Source organism: Callospermophilus lateralis, chromosome 10 (genome assembly GCF_048772815.1).
Source record: "Callospermophilus lateralis isolate mCalLat2 chromosome 10, mCalLat2.hap1, whole genome shotgun sequence".
Lineage (NCBI taxonomy): Eukaryota > Metazoa > Chordata > Mammalia > Rodentia > Sciuridae > Callospermophilus > Callospermophilus lateralis.
In genome coordinates, this window is record NC_135314.1 from 11,883,301 (window position 1) to 11,899,250 (window position 15,950).

Genomic DNA, 15,950 nt, shown 5'->3' on the forward strand with positions numbered 1-15,950 from the left:
GCTTAGGGAGGGTCTCCATTTCAGTTGGCTATCCCACATGCCAATCACTCCTAGACACACCCTCATTGACACACCCATAAACCTCTTGATCATCAGCATCTCTTAAGCAATCAAGTTGACAATTCAAAATGACCATTACAAATTGTATATTTGGAAACTGTGGGGAAAACCACCCCATGAATCCATAGATTCAGTGGCCTTGACCTGGGTTGAAACTCCATTGATATTCTCACCTTTATCCACCCCCACTTCATCAGGGGATTCATGATGAGGTTTCAGGTCTTTGGGTATCAATTCAGGCCTAATAGTCATTGAAGTGTTTGGGTATTTCCCTATATTAATTATTTATCAATGTATAACAAATTATCTCCAAATATAGGAGCTTCAAATAGCGATAAACATTTATTATCTTCACAGAGTTTCTATGGGTCAGGAATTTGGGAATGACTTTCCTGGGTTGTTCTGCTCAGGGATCTCTCATGAGATTGCTGCCAGTTGAAGTCTTACTGAGGTTCAATGATCCCATTCCAAGGGTTGGCACAGCAACTCCACGCTGGCTGCTGCCAGGAGACCAGAACACTTGAACCGTCGGAAAGGCTGATGTGCATGTCCTTATGAGATGTCCATTGGCCTTTCCCAGATGCACTGATCTTTAAGAAAGAGCAAGGGAGAAGCCATCATGTATTTATGGCTTAGTATTAGAAGGCACAATCCCTTGCTTCCACATTGTCTGTTGGTGACACAGCTCGGCCTTATTTAGCCTGGACAAGGACCACACAGAGGTGTGCAGTCTAGAAGGTTAGAACCACAGATTCCATCTTGAAAGTCAGCTGCCACACACCTTTCTCTTTTGTATTCTCCAAGTGAGTGGCCACAGGTCCCTCTGGGGACAGATTGGCTGGATCTTTACTGTACACGCTGTAATATGGTAAACTCCTGCTTCCTGAAGACCTGGCCTTTCCCTCAGTCACCAGTTGACAGGCTGAAAAACTAGTGTAAGTCTGGAAGTGGAGCAAAGGATCATGGTTTGGTGGTTGGCCAGCTGCCCTCGGCCTCCTGATCATTCATCCTTGACGTCTTCTATTTGCATAAATGAAATGATGTCCTTGTTTGCTTGCCATCTGTCTTGCCCCTCACATCACATTCCACAGGGCTCTGTGGGGAGCCCTCCCCGGCCGCCTCTCCACTTTGGTTTCCCTCACAATAACTGACCTTCTTGGCTTCTGGTAGCCAAGGACTGCACCTGGTCTCTGTTAGTTCACAATCCCATGAAACTTATTGATGCCTAATCCAATAAGCCAATTCTGCAATGGCATGTCCTCCTGCAGCCCTGGAACTGCCACCACAGAGCTTCTCATTGCAGTAGTGTCCTCTCACCAGCACCCTCCTCAGTGCTAAGAAAATGGAAGGTCCTCGGCATGTTTATGTGGAATGTAACTCATTGCTGCTGTAATGTCAATGTTTGTCTCCCCTCCAAAATGCATGTTGAAACCCAGTCCCCAATGCAGCAGCAGTAAGAGGTGGAGCCTGCAGGAGGTGATGACTCTGTGCCCTCGTGGATGGATAAGATCTTTTTATCCTTCTTAAGTCAATCTCTCAGAGATGAGAGCTTTGAGGAAAGAGTAGGAGGGGCTGCCCTCCCCAGGGAAGATGGAGCTTGTGCAAATGGTGAGAAATAGTTCTGGGAGGGAAATGAAGCAAGGAGTCAAGCCCACACCAGAGAAGATGAGTGAGTGCTCCAAGGAAACGTGGACATGAAAAGTAAGATAAATGTGGAAACCAAATCCTCTGTTTAGAGCAAAAGCACACTATTCAAAATACAAACCCATCTCAGAATCAGTAAAGGTATCCACATTTAAGGTCCAACCAACAGACATCAGAATGCATTACAGAAAATTCAGAGTCCCGCCTCGTGTCAAAAATGGAATAAAAGATTTCAATGAGGTCCACCTTAATTAAAATCAAAATTGTAGCTTTTGGTGATGCAGTGTACAGTACAAAAGAAAAAAAGCATAAAAATGAAGTTTGACACCAACCAATGGTGTGTATTTACCTCCAAGAGAAACTGAAGATGGCCAGGCACCTTGGTAAAAGCCACTCGGTGGAAATATGTTCAAAAGAAATAACTTAAGGGCTGGGGTTGTGGCTCAGTGGTAGAGCACTTGCCTAGCATGTGTGAGGCACTGAGTTCGATTCTCAGCACCACATATAAATTAATGAAATAAAGGTCCATCAACAACTAAAAAACAAAATTAAAAAAAAAAGAAATAACTTAATCCTCAGGAAAAAAGGAATGTAGGAAAGAAATGTTTTTGTGAATTGAGATAGTGGACTATTTCCATTTTGATTTGCTTAAGATATCCACGTTCCGGGGCTGGGGATGTGGCTCAAGCCGTAGCGCGCTCGCCTGGCATGCGTGCGGCCCGGGTTCGATCCTCAGCACCACATACAGACAAAGATGTTGTGTCCGCCAAAAACTAAAAAATAAATATTAAAGTTCTCTCTCTTAAAAAAAAAAAAAAAGATATCCACGTTCCTCTGAACTTTCAGAAATTTTAATTAATAATTCAGACATCTAAAGAGCATTTTTTACAATTTCTTTGGACTCTAAGCACTGACATGAACCTGAGCGTGAACACTGGAATTCTTCAGAGCCGGGGGAGATGCTGAGACAGTGTCTCATGCCACCATGACTTATGAATTGAGCCTATTAATAGGAGTCAGATTCTTTCCTAAGGGACTCTGGCCCCACAAAAAGAGAGAGAGGAGGGGGAAAAGGGAGAAAGAGAATAAGAGAGACACTTCTCAGTTCTCTCTGTTGTCCTTCAAAATCCAGATGCCCTACGCACCCTACCAGTCAACCTGACCCATCATGTTCAAAGTGCACAATCCCCGAATAATTGAAGCCCTCAAAATCCTAGTTGAAATGAAGTACAGATACCTTGATATAACAGAAATTTGCTTGCTCTAAGAAAAAAAAAAAGTATTGCCAAATCTGTTGAGTAAACTTGTACATCCTATTGCACATCTGAAAAAAAAATCCAATTGAGTTAAGAAGGATAAAAGGATCTTAAATCACTAGTTATTTCATCTTTTCAAACTTTCAAAGTCTTCATGTGCCAATTTTCATCTTCTTCCAGATCCCAGAGAGAGAGTGCCAATGTCCCCCAGGTGCTAGGGGAGAAAACAAAGAAGCCAGGTTTGAGCCCATGGTCACCGACTCAAGTAGACAAAGCTGTGGCTTGAACAAGATCAAAGCTGTTCCAAAGAATTCCTCACAATGCCAGCTCACTTAACTAATGCAGGAAAGAGACAGGAAAAAGTCAAGAACTTGAAAAGTCAAGAGCAAAGATCTAATGAGTGTTCATTTCAGGCTGCCATCAGTAATAGCAACAGTGTCATTAAAGATGAACCCTGCTCCAAGATGCTGCTACAATACTACAGAAGAAAATCACTATAAATCATGTTTGTTTCTTATTAAATCACTTGAAGCCTTTGGCATTTTGCTCTACTGATATTGACTCTAAAGAGAATAGATAGACATATTAAAGACACGTACATACATAGTTGTTATATGGTTATCTTCCTGAAGTAGCCATCACACTGAAAAGACTAAATATTAAATGCCATGAAACCAAACATGGAATGTGTATTTTTAAGTATGTGGAATTTAAAACAAAAAGTTAGAAATTATACAAAAACCATACATTGTAAATCAGATTTATTATATGTATCATATTATATTGTATTATATCATACCATGCTTCTTTACAAGTTTAGTTAGACTATAAAAATTAGCTTGTGCATCAGTTCAACACCCATCATTAATATAACTAAAGTTGTGCAAAAATGCAAAGACAATGAATTAGTCTGCTTTCTGTTACTATGACAAAATGCCTGAGGCTGAGTTCTGTAACAAAAAGAGGTTTATTTAGCTCACAGTTTGGAGGCTGAACGTTTAAGATCAAGTTACATTAGTTCAATCTCTGGTGAGGGCCTTCTAGCTGTACCACAGAAATGCAGACTACCACACTGGATCCCATGAGAAAGGGAGAAAGTAGTCACATGGTAAGACAGGAAGCAAGACAGATTCAAGGGCTAGGCTCACTTACTGTATAACAACTTTCTCTCAGGGTCACTAACCAGGGTTCAGTGTCCCCAGTGACCTGACTCTCCTCCACTAGGGCTCATGCTTAAAGATTCCACCACCTCAACACTGCTACACTAGAGACTGCGCTTCCAGTACATGAACTCCACTATCCCAGGCCATAGCAAATAGGATGCTCCCTAATAAAACTAAAACCTAAAGGATGCCATTGTATGTAGTATATAGAGATGAAGTATGGCATCCCCGTATTGCTCTAAAACTTGAAATTTTCTCTTTATGTACCTCTAGCCTCCTGATTTTTGTTCAAGCAAGTTTCCAAGTCACGGGTAATGTGCTACAGTCACGACTCTCACTGTGCAATGTTCTCTGCTCCTTGGAACCGAGATGAATTGGTTTGCAGTTGGGATTCAATTACAATGGACACATTTCATTTTTGAATCTGAACATTTTTGCCATGATGTGATATTTTTAGAAAGCCTCCTGATATTTTTCAGAAGCACTCTGATTTTATTGAAATACCAACTATAACAAAGCAAAATCCATAAAGGTGAATATTTAGAATACATTTATTCTTTATTGTTTTAAGGAAAATAAATATAAGATATACAAGGAGAATTTTGTTGAATGTTCAACTTTGGTTCCTCAGAAATGAGAAACTCACACTGTATTAAAAAAATATAAGATTTTATAAATCTTCCTTAACCCAGCAACCTTATTTCTGGGTATTTATCTTTAAAAGAATTCCTTCAAAAGTGTGCAAAGAGCCAGGAGCAGTGGAACACATCTGTAATCCCAGTAGCTCAGGAGGCTGAAACAAGAGGATCACAAGTTCAAAGCCAGCCTCGGCAGCTTAGCAAGACCCTAAGCAACTTAGCAAGCTCTGTTTCCAAATAAAAAATACAAAGGGGCTGGTGATGTGGCTCGGTGATTCAATGCCCCTGCATTCACTTCTTGGTACCAAAAAAAAAAAAAAAAAAGTACAAAGACATGCACACAAATACAACAGGTCCCCTTGTCAATTTCTGAGGTTTCAGGCTCCCATAGTCAATGGCAATCTGAAAATATTAAATGGAAATGATTCAGAATCACCCAGAGCAGTTCATCCTCCTTTTGATGCCTGGTCAGAAAATCAGTCATAGCCTGTCACCAAGCCTATGTCATATTCCTCAATATCACTCATTGTGTAAGCACTGTATCAGCTCAAATCATTCCAGTACAGTAAGGTTTTGAGGGAGGAAGACCACATTCACATAGCTTTTATTATATGGGAGGTGAATCAAAGGGGTGAATCAAAAGAGAGTGTCTTAGTCAGTTTGAGCTGCAGTAACAAAAAAATTCCCAGACTGGGTGCCTTAAACAATATTTATTTCTCACCAGTTCTGGAGGCTAGGATTCCAGGATCAAGCCACTGGCTATTTCAGTGTCTGGTGAGGGTCTCCTTCCTATGGTGGCACCTTTCTCTGCATGTCTTCAAATGGCCCAAGAGATGTCTCCAAACTCCCTTCTAAGGACACTAATTCCACTCCCGAGTGGCCTACACTCATAACCTAATCATGTCCCAAAGCCTTCATCCTATACCATCATGTGGGGTGAGGAGATCAAAATGAGTTTGGGAGGAGACAGTCAGCCTGTTTGGGAGTAATGGGAAAATGGTGACCAGGGGCTCCAAGTTTGGAACTCGGGCAGCCTTATGCACCAGGTGCCCTAAGAGAAGCCGTCCGAAGGAGGAATGGAGTTTTGAACAGGGGACATAGAGGTGAAAGGAGACGAGGTAGACACAGCCAAAAGGCTCTGGGGTTGGGGGTGTAGCTCCATGGTAGAGCCCTCGTCCAGCATGCACGAGGCTTTGGTCACACAAAACTGGAACTCAGAAGAGTGGCTGAAGGTATCCATTTGGACGTTCACAGCTCGGGACCTTGAGGAGACCACCCGGGGACCGGGCATTTAGCAGCAAAGAGGAACACTCAGAATAATCCTTCCAAATGTCCTGCTGTGTGCCTCTAATTTCCAAGTTCTCTGTGGTCATCATATATCACAGTTTGAATCAGGGGAAGGAAAAAAAAAAAAAAAGAAGTCCAAAATGTCATCTAAAAAATGAAAGGACATCACATGGAGGTCCCTTCCCATCGCAAACAGAAGGCACGCTAGGAAGGGAAATGCATGGTGATTCAATGGAAAGAGGCCAAGTTACAAAAGGTGGGGCAGGACTGGAGGAGGCAGGGGAGAGGAAGTGGTGCTGAGGATTGAACCTGGTGCCTCGAACATGCCAGGCGAGTGAGCTACCACTTGAGCCACATTCCCAGCCCCATACAATCTCCACTCTTGTATACGTCCTATCTTTTCATGTGTTCTCACCTTGAGACAACCATTCTCCAATCCTCCATGGTGCCTCCACACAGAATGTGAACCACGGCACCTGCTCTTGTTGGGGAGTCAACTGAAATAGGACCAAAACAGTTTCATTCGTCACTTCCTGCCATGCCCAAGTGTATGGGGATCTGCTATTTGACACAATGGGCACTTAAATTAGAAGGGAAGGGGTTGGGGATACAGCTCAGTTGGTGGAGCGCTTGCCTTGCATGCACAAGGCCCTGAGTTCAATCCCCAGCACCACAAGTAATGATAATAACAACAATAATAAATCAGAAGGGAAAGACCAGCCATTCAATGAATGATGGTGGGACATGCATATATCAACTGACGGCTGAGTAACTCCTGATTTCACACCACTAGTACAGATAAGTACTATCTCTGTCTAGTACAGATAAGTCCATGAGGATCCAAATCATCAGTACTAGGGATGAGACCTGGGGTGCCCTGCCACCGAGCCACACTCCTAGAGCTTCTTCTCTAATTATATGTTTATTTTATTTTGAGACAGGGTCTCTTTAAGTTGTCAGGGCTGGCCTTGAACTTGTGATCCTCCTGCCTTAGCCTCCAAAGTCCTGGGGATTACAGATGTGTGTCACCACTCCCAGCTATTCCCCCAAACATTTTTTAAAAGTATGAACTAGAAATAGAAGGTCATGTGTATATCCTCAGCTTTCTTAGAAGACCAAAATGACTGGGGAATGTGACTCGGTGGTCCAGTGCTTGCCTAGTATGCGCAAGGCCCTGGGTTCAGCCCCAAGGACTGTACGAAGTGGGTGGGGGAGAAAGCAAAAACCACACACACACAAACTGTCCATCTGTGGAGGCCTCGAGAATGTGCCTCATCGTAGACTTCCAAAGACGGGCAAGGAGAGGTACTGAGGAATGGAACTGATCAAATCAGGCTATGTGCACACGTGGATGACGTAGCACAGTCTCACTATGATGTGCAATTATAATGCACCAATTAAAAAACTTAAAATCCCTGCAAACTTAATCCCATTTCACTGCCTGCTTCCTCGAGGACCCACAGGCTTACACGGCCACGAGAGAGGGCCGACGACACAGGCAGCAAACCCGTAATTTAAGACTCCTTTATCGGCAGTCGGTTGGGCAAAGAGGATGATGTCTGGGTTGGAAGGCGCAGCAAGTTTGACCCCCCTGTCACAAGTAATGGCTCAGTTGCTAAAGGTGACCAGTGGTGGCCTGGGAAAAGGTCCAGCGGGAGGGAATGCAATGGCAGGTGTGATGGCGTGGGTGTTTGAAAGAGCAGGGGCAGGAGGAAAACAAGGCCTAGAACGACAGCCAGGTTGGCTGAGTAATGCTGTCCCGCTGACACCCTGTGGAAAGATCATGAAAGACTGATGGCAGATCACCAGCAGTAAATGGCCCAGGATGGGAGCCAGGAGATCTGGATAGGAGCTCACAAAGAGACCCTATCAGCGGCAAAGGAAAAACGAGCCCAGGCCAGCGGTAGACTGACTTCTGTTGCAGGTAGCTCCAGAGATGTTTGAAAGTTCAGCCAACACAGGTGGAGAAAATCTGGATGTAGTCTACCCAGCCTGGAGCATAAACTTGAAGAGGCAAGAAGAGACAGAATGCACATAATATTCCAGGGACTCCTGGATCCAGCCATACCTAAAGCCAAATCCACCTCCAAGCTTTTCAGCTCCGAGAACCAGCATCATTCCCTTTTGCTAAGGTTGGCTTGAGTGGAGTTTTCTTGACTCATGCTGCAGAATCCAACCTCAGCTTTCCCTTCTGTATTGTATTCTTTTTTTTTTTTTTTTTTTTTTTTTTTTTTTGCACAAGAAGCATCTTTCCTTTATGCAACTCAGCTACTCCAAAAATTTCACATGCTTTCTTTCATGCTTTTTGCAGCAAAAGGGGAAATGATGGATTCCCAGAAGGAAGGATTCCACGAGCTGGTCTTGTTTCCATCAAGAAAATCCTCGTGGTAGTCTGGAATCCATTTCATTCCTTCATGCTCTGCGCCCCCTTGGAGGCTTCCCGTTGGCGGGCAATTTGTTTTACATAGGACGGCTCCAGATTACTTTTAAAGCCCCATTTTATACAATCTGGCTCTGGAACTAAGCTCTTCAACTCCTGGGGGGTTTATAGCCTGACTTTCTGCTGATGCGAATTTCTTCTTAATCCTTAGAAGCTCCAGATCTTTTTCCTTCTAACATTTCACAACACATTTCAAACAGGCAGAATAGATACAAGGTTGGAGACCTGGTGGTTGTGCTCTCCTTACCCAAGGGTGGGGAATGTCCAAGGGTAGCTGCGACTTAGGTGTGGCAGTAAAAGTCTTGAGATTATTTTAAGGTCATTTCAGTTCTTTCGGTGCCATAAAAAGCACTCAATCACATATATCTACCCCGAGAGCCTAACTTTATAAAGTTGGACTCAGATAATGCTTTGGGACTTGAGGATTTATTGCTTAGAGATGTTTAATCGACAAATATTTACAAAGTGCTATGGCACTTTGCGTTACTGTTACCAAATATTTGCTGCCCCCTCCCTGTGGAAAGACTATGAATCTCTCTGTGCCGGGGATATCAGGGGAAACCACTTAGCTTATTGATCCAATGAGGAGTCAGTAACAATGACATGTGTAACTCTCAGGCAGAAGTTGTAAGCGCCAGTGTGAAATTCCCCATGTCCTTGTGCCAAGGACAAGCACCGTTCCAGGTAAAGGCTGACTTCCGCGTCTTGAGCCCCCAAGTTCCATAGAACATGAAGTGGAGCCAGAGAAAATGCACAAAGGATTTAGGAGTGTGTTATTCTGTGTTCTTTGTTGCTGCAACAGAAACAGAACCAGGGTATTTATAATGATCTGAAGTGTATTTAGCTCATGGTCCGGAGGCTGGGAAGTTCAAGGTCAAGGTGTTCCATCTGGTGAGGGCCTTTCAGCTTGATCATGCCAGGGTGGAAGAATAGGTGAGCACGTGCAAAAGAACAAAGTGCAGCGGTCCACATCTGTAATCCCAGCTATTCAGGAGGCTGAGGCAGGAGGATCGCAAGTTGGAGGCCGCCTCTGTAACTTAGCAAGACCCTGTCCCAAAATTAAAAAAAAAAAAAAAATACATGAAAAGACTCAAATGTAGCTCAGGGGTAGAGTGCCCCTGGGTTCAATCCCTAGTACCGGGGTAACAGGGGAGGGAGGGGGTTGGCAGAGAAGAAAGCAGAGCATAAGGGATCGATCTTACTTTATAAAAGCCCACTCTCATGATAACTGACCCACTCTCCCAACGACGCCATGATTCCATTCATGAGGGTGGAACCCCCGTGACTAATCACTTCCTAAAAGTTACCTCATCACTCTTAGGATGGCAATTAGATTTCAAAAGAGTTGAAACATTCAAACATTTAGATCACAGCAATGAGCATGGATGGTCATAAGTCTCTGAGGTTTGGAGGTATTTGTTACAGCAGCTGAAGTCAGCCTGCCCTGAATAACACCCAGGTGCTATCAGCATGCTGGCCTGCAATTCATTTGCCATTGCACCTATTCGATCATGGCCCCCAAAGAGCTTTGCTTAATATAAACTCCTTTTTAAATTCAGGCTTCGCATATGCCACAAAAGCTTTCAGACTTTCCTTCAGCATCAGAATCCCCCTTACGCAGAACTCAACTATAATGCAGACACCAGCAGATCTGGTGAAAGGAGTGAGGACAAGAAACTTGGCAGATCCATCTCCCCAAGGACCATACACAGCCCAGTGCCAGACATCTGGCCAGCACTCAGTGAATATTTGTTGAATAAATAAACAGATATGTTGTTTCTTGCAGAATTCTTTGAGGACCCTCTGAACAAAAACCTGGAGTTCCACAGGAGAGAATTTAAAATTTCCTTTCGTGACAGGAAGGTCCCTGTAGGTCACAGAGGTGGCTGTCATATTCATAGGTAGAGAGCAAGAGGACAAGTGCAGAGACTGTAAAGATTCAGGTCTTTTTCCAACCTATTGTTCCTACATCTCTGCACCCACTGGTCTATCGGAGATGTTAATGGTTATCACTAAAATGGTTTTGTTCAGTGTTTCCTTAGACGTCTTTTCCCAAGGCCCAGCCAACTGTGGAGGCGCTGATGGATACAGAAGGGGGAAAGGGCAAGGTATCTAATAATTGACACGTTGGATAATTAGTCCTAAAGCAACCATTCAACCCTCTGCATCTAGATTGTAAGGGAAGATGCTGAAACACTGGTAAGAACTGGCAGAAAATTTTACTTTCAATGTGAAAAGAATTTCTGTCCTTCCCATCTCCCCTTAACTGTGACCTGCTAAATATAAGCCCAAGACTCCTGTTGTTTGTGTATTTATTCTTGGCGGTGCTGGGGATTGAACCCAGGGCCTGGTGCATGCAAGGTGAGCACTTCTACCAGCTGAGCTCTATCCCCAGCCCTCAAGATTCCCATTTTTCTTACTTTTAAAATAATAACAAGGGTGGGGGATTCTGCCCGCGAGATGGCAGACTCAGGTAAGAGATGACCTCAAAAACCCCCTCATCAAACTTCTTGACACACTGTCTTAAATAGGGCCTTTCAAAAATTCTTTGAAAATGTATAGTTGAGCTCACGTGAAAGAAAGAAGAAATCCCAAAGGCAGCCACAGGAGGAGACGGCTGGGAGCTGGCCTGAGAGCTGACGCTGCAGGCCCCGGTAGAGGCCGCTGGGCCTCAGTGCTCTTGTGGAGACGGTTGTCCAGGTCCTGGGCCAGACGAAGATGGAAGAACTAACGCTGGCAGGTGGAGCTGCACTGTCAGAGAGAGGGAGGAGGAGGAGGGAGCTCTTGGGGACCCATTTCACAAGGACTCAACTCTCACTCATTGGGACTCCACCCCCATGTCCTAGATGGCCTCCCCAGGGCCCCACCTCCAAAGACCATCTCATTGGGAATTAAGCTCCAACAGGAATAGGGAGTGGGCGGCAAACAACATTCAGTCCATAACCAGCACAGTAGAAAAAAAATTTACCTCTTGACCCAAAGAGCAGTTTGAAAAGGAAGCTCATACTACCACCGGAGCATGACTCTACTCACTGGGGCATTTCTTTCCTTGTTGGTAGTTTTACTCTCAGGATGGCCGTCGCTAGTGCTCCTGTTACAAAGTCTGTGGTTCCGAGTAGGCCACGCCTAGCCCTATTTTTCCCACCAGGCTTTCTTGTCTTTAGTGTGCAATTTCCTGAACGTAAGACCTGATTTTTACTTAATGCCTATTTGGTACCAGAGGTTTAGCTTGGTGTGCTAGGAGGAAAACAGATGGCTGGCACAGGCCATAGTACTGATTTTTCCTTTCCAGGCCAGAGATGGAACCAAAGCATCATAAATCCTGGCAATCATCCCACCCTGAGTATACTCCAGCCCTAGGCCTCGCTACTAAAGCCCGTGCAGCCTAAGAAAATAACAGTTCCTAAAAGGTGTCAAGGTCCACCAGGGAGGGGAAAAGTACAAGGGAAACTCAGCTGATTTGGAATTTCAGGCTAATGCTTTTAAAAGAAGTATAAGCATCTACTAGTTATTTGGGAAGAAAGGTTAATGTTACTATTACAACATCACTGACAGTTTTTAGGATTTGTTGACTTTATTTGCAGCCTCTTGGATTTCATCTGGACTTCCATTTTCATGTCCTCCCATGTGTTTATTTTAGTGAATAAGTATTCTCCATTATTCATTGTTAGTCTTTGTAGGGTTTAAGTAGTCCTAGAAAAAAAATCCAAGTGAGCACTCCGCTTATGGGGAATGTCTGCATGGATAACACATGGTAAATGTAAATCTCCCTCAAACGTCTCTGCTATTAAAAGGGCCACAATCATAGCCATTGGAGAGGACAGAGTGTCTTAGTCTTAGCATCAGAACTCTGTGAGATGGATCCAAAGAACTGCCAATCAATAAATGGCACCCCAAATGTAAAAGTGGTGAAGATGATAAACGTTTATACAGAATCATTGGATTGAATCTTCCAGGGACACATGACATCTGCAGATCAGATACTCATTTCAGATCATGACACACCTCCTGTTCGTGTAAAAAAAATGGCCAGTTTAGCGGCTCTTAATCATGTCAAAGTTTATTTTGACCCAGTGTTTTCTGTTTTCAGATTTTATTTAAAAGTAATAGTCAAGGGGGGGGGGGGAACTATTTCCAAGAACACATAACATATACTTATATTGCAGTATTCTTTGAAAATTTCAAGGACTTTCTCTTATTAAACCACAGAGAGACATCTCTGTGAAAGGCAGTGTAAGGATCGATGGAAACCACTCCCCCACAAAAGCAACAAGAGCACTGGCAAAAACCGTCAAAATCAAATTTTCAGAAGCTTAGAAATTAAGCAAAGTTTTGCAACAATCCTTCAAGAAAACACAACAGTTTTGTGTGGGCAGGGGAAGTACTAGGGATTGAATTTAAGGACACTCTACCACTGAGCTATATCACCAGCACTTTTTATTTTTTTGTTTTGAGACAAGTTGCTGTAGCTGGCTTCAGACTTGGAATCTCCCTCCCTCGGCCTCCTGAGTAACAGGCTTGTGCCACTGTAATGACTAAAACATAACAATGATAAACATACATGCACCTAACAACAGAACCCCAAAATATGGGAAGCAAAAACAGGGAAAATAAGAGATGAGGAAACGGAAGACTTGAACAACATCACGCCACAGTTAGACGTCACAGACATCAATAGACACCAACGAGAGAACACCACACGTTCTTCTTGGGTGCACATGGCAAATTCTCCAGGAAAGACAACATGTTAGGCTACAAAACAGACCTCATATGCCTAAAAGGATGGAAATCATACAAGTCTGTTTTCTAACCACAACATGATGAGCTTAGACATCAATTACAGAAGGGAATGGGGAATTCACAAAAAATGTGAAAGTTTAACTACGCATTCCTACTGAATCAATGGCTCAAAGGAGAATTCCCACAGGAAATTTGAAAATGCTTTCAGGTAAATAAAAATAATATCCACCAAGCAAAGAGAGGAGTTATAAATTAATTCTAGTTTTCCAAAAAACAATAGCTGGGCTGAGCCTGTGGCTCCGTGGTAGAGCACTTGCCTAGCATGCGTGATGCCCTGGGTTCGATCCTCAGCACCGCATAAAAATAAAATAAAGATGTCGTGTCCACCGAAAACAGCAAATAAATAAATATTAAAAATAAGTTAGAATTAGAATCTGAATGGTCAAGGCCATGATCGCTACCTAAAAAAAAAAAAAAAAAAAAAAAGGGCAATAGCTGAGGTTTCTAAATTTTGTTTCAATTTTTAGGATTCTTTTTCTTCAAGACACATTGCTATTGATTCTCTTCAACTCACATTGATACTGATCTTCAAAGAGCAATCATTGAGGCCACCACTCTGTGGTAATACTAAATTGGGAAGGGATCTACTAGTCTTTAGGGCTGCCATATGAAACCGAGGCATCAGTAGAGGGGGAGATCCAACCCCTAGCATCCCTCTGGGAGAGAAGAGCAGAAACACCCCAAGTTCACCCCTTACTTCTGCCAGTGCCTTCCCCTGGCCCAACCCCAAGGAAGGCAGCAGTAAAGGAAATGCTGTAGTCCATCGAGAGGAACCTCCCGGACACCACGTGGGGCAGGCGGCTGGACACTGGCACTGCAGAGAGAAGTGGAGAATGCCCAGCAACCAAGCTGACGTCCTGCCAAGTGAGAGGAGGATCCACGTTGCCCAACTTGGGACTGGTTCTCCGTCTGGGGAGGACGGGGTGGAGCCCCTTCATTTGCTGTCACATGAAGACACCAAGGGCTGTGACTCGGGTGCTCTCAGGAAAACAAGGAACTCGCCCGGCAGAGCGCGGCAGATGCCACGGGAGCATTCTCTTGGATCTCAGTGTTGTTTTTTTTTGTCATCTCAGACAACTGGCTGCAACCCCAAACTGAGAATGAAGTGGATTGTGAAGGGCCCTGGATCCTGATCCATGGGAGGTCGAAAATCCAGTGAAAGGTTAAACACAGGGACCCAGGAATCGCTGCCCTCCTTGGCCCGGCCTCTGGGTTGGGGTGGGGGCTGACAGGGCAGTTGTAGAACTGGGAGTGACAGTTCCAAGGCCAGTCCCAGGCTCACGTCCTTCCGGGTCCTCTCTGCTGAGCTCAGGCGACTGGAGGCATGGGCCATGGGGAGGCCAGGCTTCCTTCTGCACACTCTAGTGGCAGATCTGAACACAACTCTGGGAACAGCTTTGGTCGGTGGACTTGGCCCTGTCCAGCACTAGCCTGCTGGGTGTGAGTACCCAACAGCCTGGGAACAGCCGACGTCTCTCATTTCTAGAAATTACAGGTCGGACACAGGGTGGGAGCAGGCCAGGTTTTCGGTCATTAAGCTACCTTTCTTCTCACTCCAACCTAGAGACTCAGAGCATCTTAGCGCCGGAAGGAATCCTAGAGAAGATAAGTCCCTGACATCTGAGAGGCCCTGATTATAGACCAGGCCTTCATCATCTAAGGGTTTCCCATGAAATAATCACCCAGAATCTCCTTTTTGCTGATAAGAAAGTGCAGCGCATGGTGGTTACGTGAATTTGTCCCGGGTCGTTCAGCTGGTAGGTGTTTGATTCCAGACCAAGCGGGGAGCCCTAGCTTCCCACACTGCGCCATATTGCCTGAGACCAAGACAAGCCGTGGAGGACCAGGAAGAAGGGAGTTGCTTGGCATCACTCACACAGCTGCTCACTGAGAAAGCCAGAATCAGAGAGCCTTCTGACTCCTCGACCTCGACCTTTTCTTCCCATTTTGACTTGGAAGCCAAAAGCTGCCTAAGGAAGAGGAGAGACATCTCATGGAGGTCTGTGTTCATCCAAGCCCGTGGCTCCATTTCCTTCCCCCTTTCCCTCTTTGGGGATGCGGGAGCAACGCTGACACGGTTAGCTCCCCACGCTCTTCCCGTCCTGGAGGGCATGGTACAGAGCCACAGGAGCACGCACCAACAGAAACAGTGTGCAAATCTGGATGTGAGGAAAACTCATTTGATTCTCCATCTGTCTCCCCGTTTAATTACTTAGCCATAAATTAGCACTTTTTACTAGCTGTGTTCTGCAAATGTGATCAATTCACTGACTTTAATGTCAAAAAAGGAATATCTTTTTATTTCAAGTATTTAGCCTTTTAATTTACATTCACATTTTGAAATATAAATTAACTGTTGAAATCTACCCAAATATAGCACTGGGGAATTTTTTTTTTTTCCTATTTGTCTTCTCTTTAATGACATTTCTTTGATTGAATCATTGATGAGATCCTTTTTTTTTTTTTTTTTCCTTTTTGAAACATGGCTTTTCCCCCCAAAGGGCAAGAAAAGAAAGTGATTCAACATTTAAAGGATGTAATTAGGAAACATCATGAGCAGTGTGGGCTCAGGGCCTTAAAGAAACAGAGCCCAAATCCCTGCTCACGTTGACTTGCAGCCTGACACCTCCCCTACACTAGCCTAACCAGACTTGGATGAATG